Source organism: Thermobia domestica, chromosome 18 (genome assembly GCF_964235325.1).
Source record: "Thermobia domestica chromosome 18, izTheDome1.hap1.1, whole genome shotgun sequence".
Classification (NCBI taxonomy): domain Eukaryota; kingdom Metazoa; phylum Arthropoda; class Insecta; order Zygentoma; family Lepismatidae; genus Thermobia; species Thermobia domestica.
In genome coordinates, this window is record NC_137471.1 from 17,101,424 (window position 1) to 17,118,123 (window position 16,700).

The following is a 16,700-nucleotide window of genomic DNA, read 5'->3' on the forward strand; positions in this document are numbered from 1 at the left end:
ATTTTGCTGAAATACGAGTATTGTTGCGTCATACATAATTGATATTCTTTCTTCATAGTTTTGGGGAAGTCATTATTTATATTATTATAAAACAATTTTAACGTTGTTCTTTGTGGATTCCTGATTAGAAACATACGAATTATAAATATGCATGTATTCAGATTTCAGAATGTGTTCACGGGAGTGATTTGTAATATTGATATGTACTACTACTTCATCTACATCGCCTAATATATAATATACTCTACCCCAGGTTCACCTCAGAAATCAGATTCATCTACCGTAATATGAGTTTCATCTCCCTTCTCTAGAATAAGCTTCAAATCTGCCCACCACCCAATGTTGAAAACAACGAATGGCGTATTTAGGATTTTGTTTCGAGGGGCTATGTCCAACACAAGGAAGGAAGTGGGTAACTGCCCACCTGAGTTTGAGAATTAAATATATTTTAATTTCTGCATAAATTGAAGTTATAATGGCAAGTATTGTAGACCGATAAATCTTATATGATATGATACAAAAATTTAGTAGTGAATCTAACCCTTTATTCTATTCATACAAGAAAAAGGAAGCATCCTCTTGGCCTTCCTAATTTCCCAGGCTAATTTTTCTCCCGTTTTGATTTTCTTTAATTCAAACATTTCCTTCTTTTAAAAATAACCGATATAATTTTTCCTTTGTTATAATAACCAAAGTACTGTCATGTTGATATCCGCGCAAGTTGGTGTGGAACAGCAGTTTCGCTTATCAACTCCTCTTAGTTTTGGTGTTACTGATGACGGCCGACTAACTGACAACGGTCGATAAAGTATGATAAGCGAAATGAAAGAAAGTAACATCAAGAAAAAGAAACAGAAAAGTAGAAAGGACGAAAGAAAGAACAAAAGGACGCAGTTCTTACATGGAATGAAATTTAACAAATACAGTATTATTTCTGAACAAAGAGCATAAGAAAATGGAAAGTCAATGACATTCTTAGAAATGGTAAGAAGGATTATTGTTGTGTGTGGAATGCGAAAAACTAACAAATTTATTAAGGGGGGAGCTTGAGCCCAGCCCGATAGCCCCCCTAAATACGCCACTGAAGACAATTCTGCTCCCCTGATCCTTCACAGCATTGTTTTTCAACTTCATAAATATATTGAATATCGATTATATATATATATATATATATATATATATATATATATATATATATATATATATATATATATATATATATATATATGGGAACGGTCTTACCCGTCCCCCCCAATGTTGAAGACAGATTTGCGCCGATGGAGCTGATATTGCAAAATTTGCAAATAACCGATGCGATTTTTAAATGTAAGCTCTAAGTTTTCTAGAATTTTCTTGTTCGGTTCTCGCCTTTGGTGTTCCTCCTGTACAATTTCTCATATGGTTAAGCTTATTTATAGTTTCTCACCTGTCTGAATTTACGTTAGATAGGTTTTATTTGATTAGATTTTTCTTCCTACAATTAGCCCCATTCACTTTAACATTCGGTTTCTCTCCAGTGATAATATATGATCTATTTAGTCCCGTTGCTTTTGCCGAAAAATCAATGAATATTAAGCACTAGAATATTTCTCTCCCGCTTGTCTTTTTTACTATCGTTCCCAGATTTCGCACTTGTTTTATGATTATATTATTTTGTATTTAATAATAGAGTCATGTTTATATTCTGTCATTTATGACTATTTCCATTACCATTTACTAACATACTTAGTATTAGAATATACTATAACAAAAAATCCTGAATATATTGAATAATTGGGAATATTATAGATTAAATATGTGAGCACAGAATTCTACTACGGGCTATACCATCCTACTTTTCATTACCACCCATCACCAGTCAATTGACAAATCTTGACAGTTTTTGGTACTTTTGGGGTCGCGGTGGCTCAGTGGTAGATCGTTCACCTCCGGTGCTTGGGGTTCCGGACTTTGTGGTGGACAAACATCGTGATCGTGTGTTTTCTCGGTGTTCTTCCGTTTCCTCCCACTTTCTTCATTCCACTTTTTCATTCATTTCTCAATTATTGGTGCTGATTGCCACGACTGTCGCTGATTGCAAATATGAAGGTGCTGACTGCCACCGTCCCCTTTAGCCTAACCGGCATACTCGTGAGACGTAAAACAAAGATTTCATTTTCTTTTGGTATTTTTGTATTTTTATTGCCTTTACTGAAACATGAAACTACTTTCGACAGTAGTTAAAGTACCATATTAGCCTGTGTTCCACCAACATTCAGAATAATACCTTCCTTGCTTTGGTAGCAGCGATATATTATCAGAATCCAGTGGATGTTATTTCATTTTCGATAGAAAGAATGGGTAGATTTGTGAATCTTTCCTGACTCATTGTGGAACGTAAGTATGATTTTATCAATTTCATTTTGGTGAAAAACCTTTCACATGATGCGGCAGATACGGGTAGTATTAACAAAATCTGAAGAGCGGTTGCCAAACTTTAGTAAATTTCAAGCCCCATTGAAGATACATATTTCAGGATACCTTGTGGTGAAAAGTCAAGTTGTTCTTTAGCTTTCTGAGCACACCTTAGTGAACGGATTAAATCCTTACAATCCTTAAATAATAATAAGCCATCCAGGTCATTCGGGTAGAACAAAGCCAAATCAGAGCAACACGCTTTTAGCCTTTCCTCGCTCTCACACTTCGGCCTGTGCAGTCAGGTTTCATTCTTTGCTTCTCCAGGCATTGCATCTTCTTCTACTGTGTGTACCCATAGTTATGTTCCATGCCCTGCAACTTCTTTCAGCTGTGGATATGATTTCCTCACCCAGCTCATGTCTCCAGATATTAATGGTGTTAACCAGGCTCTGTAACTGAATGAGAGTTTGATTGAAACTCATATCTTGGGATTGAAGGCATTTCTGGATCCGATCAATATATGAGAGATTTGCAGACCAGGAATATAGTAAAGCGATGAAGTTAAATGACTGGATGCTTGCAAGAATAAGACCAGCATCTCTTCCAATATCAAGCGTTTCAATCGAAGTGTCACGCAGATCTTCCAACAGATCAATTACTTCATCCAATTGACTAGAAAGGATAGGTGCTGATTGCCACGGGTGCTGACTGCCACAGCCAATTATTGGTGCTGATTGCCACGACTGTCGCTGATTGCAAATATGAAGGTGCTGACTGCCACGAGCCTGGGAGAAACTGTATTTGAAAAGAGAGGAATTAATCCTTCATACTAAATTTATGATTATTAATTAATTTAGTAGGAATTAATTAAGGATTAATTTAGTAATCATCACAGCAAATCTATGTGGCATCCTATAAGTTACAAAGTTGCTCACTAAGTGGAACGACATACACTTTGATGGTTATAAAGGGATTGTATTTTCTGTTATATGTACAATTTGCACATTTCATTGTTTATATAAATTGTTTTATTGTATTATTTAATGGATATGATGGTCTGAAGCCAGCTGACAAGCGAAGTTTGGGAGAAAGCACTCGCCTACAAAGAAATAAGCATGTCATTTGAAGGACCAATTCATGCTAATTACAACAGGTAATAAATCTCCTGTACATTGAGAACTGTTCGAGATATTCAGCTTGGAAGTTTATATGAGAAAATGAGTGGATGCACATTTCAACGCGTTAATTATTCTCTCCCATGGCGAAGCCTGATGGTTTGAACTTGCTATTGCTTGATCACTGGAGTCCATTCACAGACAAATTGGCCATTACAAGTTCCATGACGGATGGCAAAGACGTAATGGTTGAGAAGATACCAAACAATGGCACACGATTTGTGCAACCATTTGATGTGTTTTGATTCCGATCAAAGATCATGGCAGGAGATTTGTACATAGTATGAAACTTCTTCATCCGGACGTTATAATGTACCAACGAAACAATCGAATAAAGTTCGTGTCCATAGGAATCACTTCAGATCATCGCGATACATTGGATTGTTTCAGTTTGCGTTCTACAAGGCAGGTTACGAACAAATTATAGGCCTATAACTTTTGAATCACTTGTCGAATTTGCTTTTTGCTTTGGTTCCGCGAACTGTTCCCTTGATGGATGCAACGCAATTGCATATATAAAATGTTCATGGTGCAAGGGAGTCTTTTGCCTGCGTCATTTCTTCATAATACAGAAGAACAACAGTGATCAATTTTCATCTCTAACCTATGATTATTGTGAACAATGTAATGACTAATTGTATCTAACAAACCAATTAGTTATTGAGAAACACTTTTTTCTGGTACTTCAGATAGCTTTCAATTCGTATGTCAATATTCGTTACTAATTATGTTGTACTTAACGCGTATAAATGCGCATATCCTCATTTTCTCATATAAACTTCCAAGTAGAATCTCGAACCGTTCTCAATCGTACAGCAATTTTATTAGCTTGTTGTAATCAGTATGAATTGGGGCTTCAAATGGCATGCTTAGTTTTTTCTCAGGCGAGTGCTTTCTCCTGAACTTCCCTTTCTCCTGACAGCCAGCAGTGCTTTTTTGATGGAACTTTCAAAAGCTGCTCGAAACAATTTGCGCAGCTGTACACGGTTCATGCTGATATAGGGAGTTCAAGTGAGAACACAAAAATCGTACCAATTTTGTACGCACCGCTCCCTGACAAAACTGAAAGTACACTCATGTACAAAATTATTGTCACATTTCTATAACTGTTTTCTTGTAAGAATATAATTTGATAATGATTTTGCAGAGTACTTTTAATACCGATACTATGTGTATACTCAGGAAATGTATATTTGTGATAAATTTCATTGCAAAGAATTATAAAAACGAATATCATAATGAGTAAAATAAAATGTACTTAAATGGACAAGAAAATTTTATTTTTCTTTCATTGTTCTTATTTACTGCTCTTTTGACATGAAATTTACCACATACTTGTCTTTGCCGATTATACACATACTAACATTATAAGAGATACCGGGCGAATTCGTTATCAAATTATATTACTAGAACAACATATTTATAGTCATGCGACAATAATTTTGGACATGAGTGTACATACAGAGAGCTGTTTACCTTTGTTAGGAGTTGGTCTGAACAACACGATCCTTAGGTTCATCACTTTTCTTTAATCCTTAGGTTCATGCTTCTTGGCGTCCGGTAATGTTACGTCTAGCAACTTTCTCTCAGGCTCGTGGCAGTCACCACGCCATCGTGGCAATCATCACCTTGATATTGGCAATCAGCGACAGTCGTAGCAATCAACACCAATAATTGGCTGTGGCAGTCAGCACCCCACCACTAGAAAGTGTCTTTAAAGCTTCTGCTTTTGAACTCTATCTAGTGTCATTTTCACGTTTCAGACCAATCTTTACGTGATTTTGCAGCACATTCCATCGGTTAGTAGATCTAGAGAAGAATACCAACAAACGTTTCATTGCTCCCAACAAAGTCATCGCCAGAACCTTAACGCCAGAAGCTTACCTTACAGTTTATATAGTGTGTTTACCTTATACGGAAATCCAGCACTGATTAGCTTTATTAGACAGATATTTCTGTTGTTTCATCCGTTATTTTGTGTAATATTGATTGACAATTAATTGCGTTTACATTTAGGGAAGGTGTAGATTATAAACCTTAACTCTTGTACGGTTCATGCTAACAAGGTTTCTTAGTAATTATTTTTTACCTACCGTCGCCCCCCCCCCCCCCACACACACACAAAGTGGAGCACCGCTCGTCCGCCCTTACGCCGCCACTGGTATCGGGTATAGGAAAAAATATTTTCCTTAGTTGTTTTCGTAGTAGTGAAGAAGGGAAACATAATCCTCTTCTCAGAAAACTAAAAATTCCCTGTTAATTTGGAACTCTTGTACCTGGCAACAATGAGATCAAGGGTAACATATTAAATTTGACAATAGCCTGTGTATGACTTTTCCCCGTGAATGTTCGTTTTACTCTTACTTTATGTTTGGTTACTTCCTCCATGTCTTGTTTCTATCACGATTAACAGCCTTATTCCCGTATCAGTTTACGTAAACACAACTTTTTTTAATACACATTATCTCAAATCACATACCATAGGTATGTCATACTTATGTCACATAGGTGTCATATCATCTTTGCGATATGACGTACCTAATGAAAATAATCTATCCTCAGCAACACTGGCGTCTCTGGCATGTAAAATTTGGAGGGCATCAAAGAAAGTTATTTAAATGGTACTACATAATCAAGCACGTAGCCAGAATTTTGTAAAGTCGGGGTCCGTGACAAATACTGTGGTCACCACACCAGGAGCTCGATGATTCTAAACTATTATTGGAACATATAGGGTGAATGTGCCAGTACTCAGCCTCCTAACTCAAATTTTAAGTTTGAATGTCATTTTCGATTTTAATTTTGAACAGAATGAGACTTCTTCATGATATATGTATTCTTTATTTAGTCTAGTTTACAATGAAAGGAATGTTTTTAATGTTATTTTTAGGATTTTAACAATATTTATAAATTTCCTAAAAATGCCGAAAAATACCAGTACTCAGCCACTACATTCTAGAGCTCAGCCATTAACGAACCTAAAGTCAGCCAACAAAATTCGAAACTAATAATAAAAACAGATGTAATATCATGGAGCGTTTTTTATTTTGCTACATGACACTACAAATATAACAGATTACGTTATAATTGTTTAACAAAGAGACACATTATTTATTTCTCGGAAAAACAGGAACAAAATTGCATTGAGCGGACCCTTCGTAAAAATATAAACAACCATGAAGCTAAAACATTTCAAATAGAACTAAAGTTGTTAGATCATAGCCGAATTTCATGACCAGTATACCACAATATCATTTGATCACTCCAGTTAAAAATTAGAACACGCAAAAAGAAAAAATACTCTCAGAAATATGAAATAAAATTGAATTATGTCTTCATAAAAGTTCTACGAAGTTAGGAATATTTCTCATAGAACTAGAGTAGAAATATGTCACAGCCATCAGTTTATCACCATTATTGCTTGGACACCCTTATTAAGTTAGAAAACGCAAATAAAACATTTACTTCTCACAATTAATAATAATAATAATAATAATAATAATAATAATAATAATAATAATAATAATAATAATAATAATAATAATAATAATAATAATAATAAAATTGTAGTAGTTGTCTTTTCACAAAATTTCCACGAAGTTGGAATTTTCTTCTTTGCTCTATTTCTTTCTTTTTTCTTTCTTTTCTTTTTTGTTTGGCTTCAATTGCTATCTTCCGTTCTAAGATCTTGGCTATCATTATATTTCTCCATTCATCTGACGATATGGCACTTGGTAATTTATTTTGCGCCGTTTCCTCTTTGAAATCTTCGCAATTGGTCCTGACCAAAATAAATTATTTTCAAAATTTGGTGAGACTTGTCTACTGTTATTTGAACTCTTTTCGGGAGCTTTATCTATGACTGTGTTCTCAATATTAACGTTGGCGCTTTTAACTTGAAGTAATGTACCATCTTTCAAAACATCGTACCATCTTCCATTACATTATGGACCAATATTTCAGTACGATCTGCTTGACAAGGAAATAGAGAAGGAATCTGCGAGGAAATCAACTCGCAGATGAGCAGAGTTGAAATTCGGCGCTGCTTTCCTTTGATGTTACTAACAGTTGATAAATTCCCCATTCTTTCAATAGAATTATTATGAATCAAAGCTTCCTCCTCGATCACTTAACACTTTCAACATCTATACCTTTCTCTTCCAGTTTTTCTCTTACATATGAAATTACTGACTGAGCTGATTGAAAGTGTTCTGAATTAATGTCAGCCGATACACTGCAATCTTTTTCGAAACGTCTTTTCACTAAGCTATTTTGAATGCATTTAGAGTGGTCTACAGCATTTGCATTGAAAGGGCACAAGCCACATTTCCTGAAACCATTTCTAATTGAATCAGAGAGAAAAGAACGGTGTACTACCGTTGACAAGAGTGAAGAGAAGTGAGATTTTGTTACACAGTTATTTATGTTTTTGGGTTGGCTTTGCCAGTCATGAACTGTCTTCTTCCATTCTATCTTGAGGGGTTTGAAGACACTAACATCTGCTGACTGAAGAATGTGTATTGTATTAGGTGGTAAGGCATATAGAATTATTCAGTTTTCGATGCAAAACACATTAAGTTCCATAGTTGGATGTGTGCTATGCCCTTCAGCAAATAAAATTATTGGTCATTTAACGTTATTTCTTCCAGCCATTTGTTTATACCATTTACAATATACTCATAAAAAGTATCAATCCTCATCCAGGTCTGTTTCTGATCTTCCCCAAAACCAGACCTTCGGCATACTTTCTATGATGTCACGCGGTGGTCTAACATACGGGAAAATAACCATTGGAAATACAGTTTTGCCGTTTGCAGAGAAAACTAGAAGAACAGTGATTGTTTCTTTGTCAATTGCACGTTGGACTTCATAAACATTTTTCAAACCTTTCGATGCGATAACTTTACCAGTTTCGAGGCAAAGGCTAAAACTAGCTTCATCACGATTAAAGATTCGGGTGGGACCTTGAAGAATATCGGATGCGTTAATGCTTTGGAGATACTCCTCGAGTTCTTTCAACCACTTTCGAATAAATTCTTCGGTGAATGTTGCTCTTGCCTTCGGGAACTCTGCAAACTAATTCTGAGTTTCCTCGTAAGAACAATTTATACCATTTCTCTCCTAGATAGCTCTCTTTGAAAGGTTTCTTTCTATTGTCACTTTTTACAATATTCTATACTGTATTCAATATATCCATTTTATTTTGCCCAAATCCAACTTTGGCTATTTCAGTAATTCACTGAACCAGCTTATTTTCTTCTGGTAGTGTTAACACTGGATCTGGTCCCATTTTCCTTTTATTTTCATGTACTCGACCATGAATCCTATCTTGCAGTATGTTGCGAGAAACATTGAATGTTCTGCTAACTTCACATATAGTCATTCTATTTTCTACAGCCCTCAGTGCATTATAGAGTGACTCTTCTAAGTACTGATGAATTGACCACCATTTTCATTTCCGAACTTCCATTTTTCTTCCTTTTTAATTCATTTATATTTACTTACATGAAATGAGTAAGTGGGAACCTGGTTTTAGCAAATTTGGATGTTGATATTTAAAATTGCAGTAAAATTACCAACAGGGCTGACTTTTGGCTTTCGAGGCACCAGTACTCGGCCTTTGCATTTCTACCGGGGCTGACTACTGGAAAAACAAAGATATGTGAGTCATGCTGTATATTATTAACAGAAGGGAAGTGAATACTTGGTCTGGGCATGTGATGGACGAAATTGCACACACATGCGATAATTCCAGTACTCAGCCGCGGGGGCTGACCTTTAGAAAATCACTCATTTTTCAATTCCAGTACTCGGCCCCCCCTATACAAACGAAATGCTCAAAATCTACAAAAATATTTTTTCTGTTTTCATTTCCTTAATATATACAAATTAAAAAATAAAAAGAATATTTATTATTTTTACATTAGATAACAAACACACACTTGTAACAAAAAGTCTAATCTGTTATTCTTTACGTAGCAAATTCACGTATTACAACATAGCGTCTTCTTTGTCCACCTATTGCTGCGACACTAGGTGACATTTCGGTGTGACATGTGATCGGCTGTGTAGAGGATGAATGTCTAAAAGCTAAGCTTCATATTGATAAGGGTCAAAACGTAACGTTTTCTTATTTTTGTTTCGAAAATGCGTAAGTGGCTGACTACCGGTGAGGGGCTGACTAGTGGCACATTCACCCTATTTAGTGAATAATGTACATATGAAATACAATAGTAGTACAACAACAGTACATAGCATTAATATGACTTTTTTTTGCAGTTCCACATAATATTTTTATTTTGTGAGTGACTTTTTGACCTTGTTTTAAGATGTAGGTGACGGCACTTTGAATTCCGCAGTCGAGAGACTATCAATAAAATTCTTGATTGTATTAATTTTTAAAAATACATTAATTTTAAAATTTTAACAATAACTGATAATCGATTTCGATATCATTGATAAGTGAATCTTCATTTTTGACAAAATCACTATATTAGTTTGTTAGGACAATAATATTAGGATATGTTAGTAAGTATTTGAATAACAAACTTTGAAGAAATCTCGAGTAAAAAAATAAATAAAAGCATTGAAAAAGATTTTACAATATTTATGTTCCTTCTCTATTTATTCAAACATAATAATTTTACTTTCATTATGACCTCAACTATTATAACAAGTATATATTCAATGACTTGTAAAATATTTTACAATATCTGCGTTTCTTTCTCTGTTCAATCAAATGTTAACAGATCTTTCTTTCCATACTTTTTTTGTTTTCATTATTCCGTCAGCTGATGTCTGTTGCAAATAACATGTTAAAGGAGCAGTAGAAAACTGTTTCTAAGATAACATGTTTAAAACTGCAGAGAATTATGATTTTTTTTTTTTTTTTTTTTTTTTTTAATGTCCACGCTGTTACAGAACGGCACTATGCCTTCGAAAGCTTAAAATTTCCCTGACTAGTAGGAGAAATTCTGAGAATCCGTAACTTTTCTAAAAATTTCAAATTTACTGATTTTTCCAGAATATCCCGCTCATTTGCCACCATATATTGCAATAATACAAATCTCCTAATAAGAAAGAGTAACCAAAAGCTTGTTGTAACATTTCATTTTTAACGCTAATTCTTCTTTTTCTCGTTTTTTTTTTTTTTTTTTTTGTTTCATCCTTTCTATTTTTTCATTTCTGGTATCGATGGGGGCGTCCGGACCCGCCTTGGCTACGTGCCTGACCTAGTTCAACCTATTATCTGCGATTCCACTTGTTAGCTTTCTGCTTACCTTCACGGACCTCCTGAGGTATATCAAAGTCTCTGTTATAATCGTTTCACAGACTGAATATTATATTCCAAATAAATATTATTATTATTATTTATGTTATTCTGTCGTTAGTAAATAAATTAGAATAAAATACTGAATATTTTGTACTAATATTGGAGGGAAGCATCCCCTTCATTCTCTTCGCCAGAGACGCCCGTGCCCCCCACTCATTTTCAGGACTTACAGCTAAATGTTCTTAGCTCACATCTCGTGTCGCGGTTTGTCTGGAAATTGAGGAAAGACTGATATCCACGAGGATCTCATTCCATAAGTCTTCGCAAAATTGCTGGATCACAACGCAAATGGAACAAGTAAATATAATTGCTATGCTACTATCGTAAAATACGAGTCATGGCGAAAGTTTCTAGATACTCTTTGAAAGTTCAATTTATTTACATAAACCTTTTACAATTTCTCAAAAGTCAATTTTTTTTTAAATTGTTTTTTGGAGTATGATAAATTTCATTATTATTCGCATCAATAGTCTCTTCACTTGTTTGAAAGCGCCGACCTTGAAGCTTTTTCTTCAGTTGGTAAAAGTAAAGTCACAAGCGCTAAATCTGGGGAATAAACCGAGTGTAGTAGGATACGGACTCAATTTTTTTTTAAGGAACTCTATAGTTTTCGTTTCTGTGTGGTCGTGCATTGTCGTGATGAAGAAGAGAAGCAGTGCAAACATTCGGCAGGCAGATATCCGACATTCGGAAGACAATAAGTAAGGTATAAGGTACCACACTGCTGTAACGTTGCTCGAGCTTCACTATTGCTGGCTGACAAGGTCAAATTAACTTACATTTCCAGCTCTCTAATTTTCAAACAAACCAACCTGCAGCCTTGCAATTAGACCTTTCATCACTAGAGGACATACGCTGTTAAACGCGATACGTTTCAGTACAACGTTATTTCGATTATAGTTATCTAATCACTTTCAGGATGCTCCTCATAAAATTCAGTTTCCGTTGCGGTGAGAAGCCGTACGGGCACCGTACGTAATTCGCTCTTTCTTCATTGTACAGTACTAACATTTATCTTTATTTATAAACATATACATTTAAAAAAAAAAAAAACTCCAAGTAATGAAGTATTTTGAATTTATTTTTAAGACCATAACCCCAGGGTAAACTTAAATGATAATACGATTATATTTTGTTTTTAGTATTTTAATTTTAACACGAGTAAGCACAAGATATCATACATAGACTTGATTCAGCTCAAGAGAGATTGTCTTTTTTCATCTTTCATTGCTCAACTGGTTTTATCCTGCGTCGTCATTGAGGAGAACAGTTATCTCCTTAGTTTTAATTTATAAATTAATCAATAGTTTTGTTTATTAATATTGGAATAAAAAATAGTGACACTCTTAAATTGGTGGTGGTTTTAGTGACGAGTTACCGGGTTCTTAGTCTAATCGAGAGTGGGGTCAAAATGATTCAGTCCATAGAGGCATTACAATCAGAGGTCATTTCTTATGATTTCATTTACATTAAGTAGCATCCCAATATGAATCGAAGGCTAATTCAAGCTGAAATAAAACATTTTGCCCTTCATGGTAGATTTGAATTAAAGGTTGGTGCAAAGGGACAAGCTTTGCCAGTAGATGTCACTGCAGTCTTCGTATATCTTTTTTTGTTTTTTTACCTTTCACGAAACTTCACGATTTCTCTTACAAATTTCGACCTAGAGACTTAAAATTTTTACAGAAGAAACTTCATAACCTATCGAAGGCAACAATCCGTGCCGATTTTTTATTTAGAATTTTGTTCATTGTTGAAATAGTTATATTATTAAAGGTTTGGATATCCATTTCAACAATGAAGAAAATTCTAAATAAAAAAAATCGGCACAGATTGTTGCCTTCGATAGGTTATAAAGTTCCTTCTCTAAAAATTTGAAGTCTCTTGTTTGAAATTTGTAAGAAAAATCCTGAATTTTTGTGAAAGGTAAAAAAAAAAAAAAAAAAAAAAAAGATACGAGGAATGTAGTGACATCTATCGGCAAAACTTGTCCCTTTAAACCAACCTTAATATCACTTCTTAGCAACTAGACTATGATTTGTGGACTTAAAGCTTAGGGTGAGATTCATACAACAAGAGGTCTCGTGAGGAATCGAATCCGGGCCCCCTGGTAAGGATGTGCGTATGCCAACCATTTATCAATTAAGGCAGAGACTCTCAAAATTTTCCACCGGCATACCACCAGAGCATATTAATAAGTAATACCATCATAAGTTATACATACCTTGAACAGCGGCTCGCGTACCACATGTTGAGAAACCTGTAATAGAGTTCAGCTGCAACTGAGCTTTTGGAAACAGTGACAAACATCTACAGCTGCCTTCAAAATTTGGTGAGAATAGATGGGATTGTCTCAAAATGGCGAAGTTACCAAACATTAAAAAAACAGGGCGAACCAGTCAGTTATCAAGAGACGACACAAGCTTGTATAACGAAGTGGTTATCATTTTGCTTCCCAATAGGGAAGATCCATTATAATCCAGTGGCAAATCATCCTGACCTACGGTGCTTTTTCGGATTCATCAGGTCATCGCGGGCATAGTCACTTTAAATAGACATAGATCCTGCTCGACTTCCTTTTCCGCTGTTATTGGTTAATGGTTCCTGTGTGCGCTAGCTTAGCACATAGCCATGCTAGGGGATTATAGAACCAAGGACTCTCAGCTCTTGAAATGTTAAAGTTTGGCTAAATAAGTTATCATTTAAAGAAATTTCACACTGCACTTTTTTTTTTTTTTTTGTACGTATCCCCCTCCCGCATTTCTCTCCAGAGTCAAGGAATGTTTGGAAACGTCTTTAAATAAATGCAACATATTTACGAAGATATGAGAAATAACGATACAACAAAACTAGTTATATGGATCTGCAGTAGAAAAGCGAAGGTATAATTAGAATGAAATCTCGTCCTTGAGTCATTCCGTACTGATATTTACAAAGTTTTGCATACAGTAACGAAATAAATAAAAAAAAAAATGAAAACGTCATTATAACTGCTATGTCGATTATTACAATTTTTGCGTTGACGCAAACCATTACGGACTCGACGTAGCCACTTCGATTTGCAATACACATGTTGTTACAATAATTAAATTAGTATCAACTGCATCAGTCGAGTAAGAGCATACAGGGTTTTAGGTACCGACAAACGAAAAGGTAGTTCGTTGTCACTGTCAGTTGTATTGTATTTTCCAAACTTTAGTATATAATTTCACTGCTGTCATTGTACAGTCTACGGATTAATTGCCAATAGAATGGGAAAAAATGGAGATGTGCTTAATTCATTCAATTTAATTAAAGTTAAGAAAACGAGGTTGCTCGCTCGGCAACTCCTACTGAACTTGTTGATAGTACTCCGCGCTTTCCGACTCGGGCAAAAGGAAATGTACAATACATACAGTATACACGAACGCTACCCAGAAAATAAAGACCGTTTATTTGTATAGAGACACAAGATATATCAGAAAAAATCTGTTATACCTGAAGCTTCCCTCACTTTACATACTCACCACTTCCATTTAAACATTTGTCGTATACAAACTTCAGAATTCTCATGTTATATACTCTAACCAGGTGGTCACTGCATTTAAACGAAAGACATTTTGTTCCTTTCCCGCCTCGCAGCTTATTCTTTCTCTTTTTAGGATCAACTGGCTTTCGTCATAGCTATACTAATAACGGCGTTGAGTGAAGGTTACACGAAGTCATCGTTGCGCAGTTGGGGTAGTCAAAATCAACTGCGTGATTCAAAATCACGCCGACTCAGGTAATGATTGTTACTCGATTTCTATCCAGGGTGTCGACTAAAATTCCAAACTGAAATTTTGTTACTTTTTCTTTCCCAAACCATAAAATTTTGTAACATTCTCAAGGGCGAATTTGGGCCCCAATTTTCATACATGCGGTAGAATCGTGATTTGTTTGCGATTTGGTAGCGTCTAAAGCCTACCATAGACATAGACATGTTTGGTGGTGAATTTTGACGTTTTATAGAACAAAATTTTCCGGTCTATACTTATGTGTGTACAGATAAAAAAAAAAAAAAAATCGTGACCCAAAAGCTAAATTTCGCGACATTTTTTCCTGACCTTCATGACCGTTTTCGGATTTCGTGACTTTTTCATTACTTTCGTGTCCGATAGACACCCTCTATACGCTAAAAGGTGAAACCGGCAGAAATTTACCGACAACTTAAAGCAGTGTATAGAGATAATGTAATGAACGAAAGATCTGTTAGAAATAGTGCGAAATGTTCAACAATGGACGAATAAATGTGCACAATGCAAACCAACGCGCCCATCACTCATTACAGAAGACCTGAAGACTGCAATGAACAACAGAATCTTGCAAAGACAACCGTGCAACTCTAGATGAATTGTACATTTTATTTCCAAACATTTCTCGTTCTTTGCTTGGTGAAACTTTCATCTCGGCTACAACAAAATTTGTGCACGATGGGTTTCGCGACAACTGAGTGACAACTCAAAACTCACAGAATGGTCTCAGCATTAACATTCTTGACACGATATCACACAAATGGAGACGCCTTCTCGATCGGATCGGATCGGGACTGGTGATGAGACCTGAGTGTTTGACATCCTGTCAGCGCCAGAGCAAGTGAGAGCAAGCGCCAATCACTTAAATGGCATCATCCCTCATCACCCCCCCCCCCCAAAAAAAAATAATCAAACTCTCTCAAAGTGAAAGGTCATGGCAACAATCTTTTAGGATCGTACACGAGTTGTTCTTTTGGTGGATTTCATGCCAAAAGGCAAATCGCTATTGTGAGACTCTTAAGAAAACTACGGCGAAGCATCCAAAATAGGAGGCGAGTAATGCTTTCTGGAAGAATTGTGCTTCTTGACGACATGTTCGCCCTCACACTGTTGATACAACTCAAAAGACTTGCTTGATCAATTCGGATGGGAAATTGCTAATCATGCACTCTATAGTTCAGACCTTGGTCCTAGCGATTTTCACCTTTTCCTTAAGCTGAAATAGTTTCTGGGCGGTTAACGTCTGGCTCAATGAACTGGCGGGAGAAGAGTTCATTCTGAAGCTCGTGAACAGATACAAAAAATGTTTAATTGTAGGAGGTAATTATGTAGAGAAGTAAAGGAAGCTTCAGGTACGTAACATAATTTCTTTTCAATATATATATATATATAAGGGTTATATGAAAAATAAACTTCCCTGGAAGCTGTTTTTTTTTTCTGAGTTTAACGTCTCACGATATTGCACCGAGGTTCAGACGCACGGTGATGATAAAGTGGCGAAAGTGTAAGCAAACGGGAGAACCCAACAAAACGCACACACACACACACACAATGTTTGTCTACCGCAAAGCCAATTTGGAGGAAGATGGGATAGAACAAGGGATCCCATGCACAAACGATGTGCCTTCTATCATTGAGCTACTCCGTAGCCGACAGAGGTGTTAAAGAGGTCCCATCACTGCGAAATTAAAATACCGCTAATTTTACAGTAATTATGTGATATCTTCAAATAGATGAAAGATGATCAAAATGTGGAACAAGATCGCCCTAGACAATATTATTTTACATGAGATACCGATATCATGACTCGCTTATCTGCTTTTGATTTCCAATCATTTAGAAAATCGGCATTTATTTTCGCGTTTCTAAATGGCTGCAAACGGAAAGCTACTAGGGGACTCGTGATAACTGTACCTCATGCAAAATAATATTGCCTAGGGCGATCTTGTTCCACATTTTGATTAAGATATCAGATAATTACTGTAAAATTAGTGGTATTTTAATTTCGCAGTGATAAGGCCT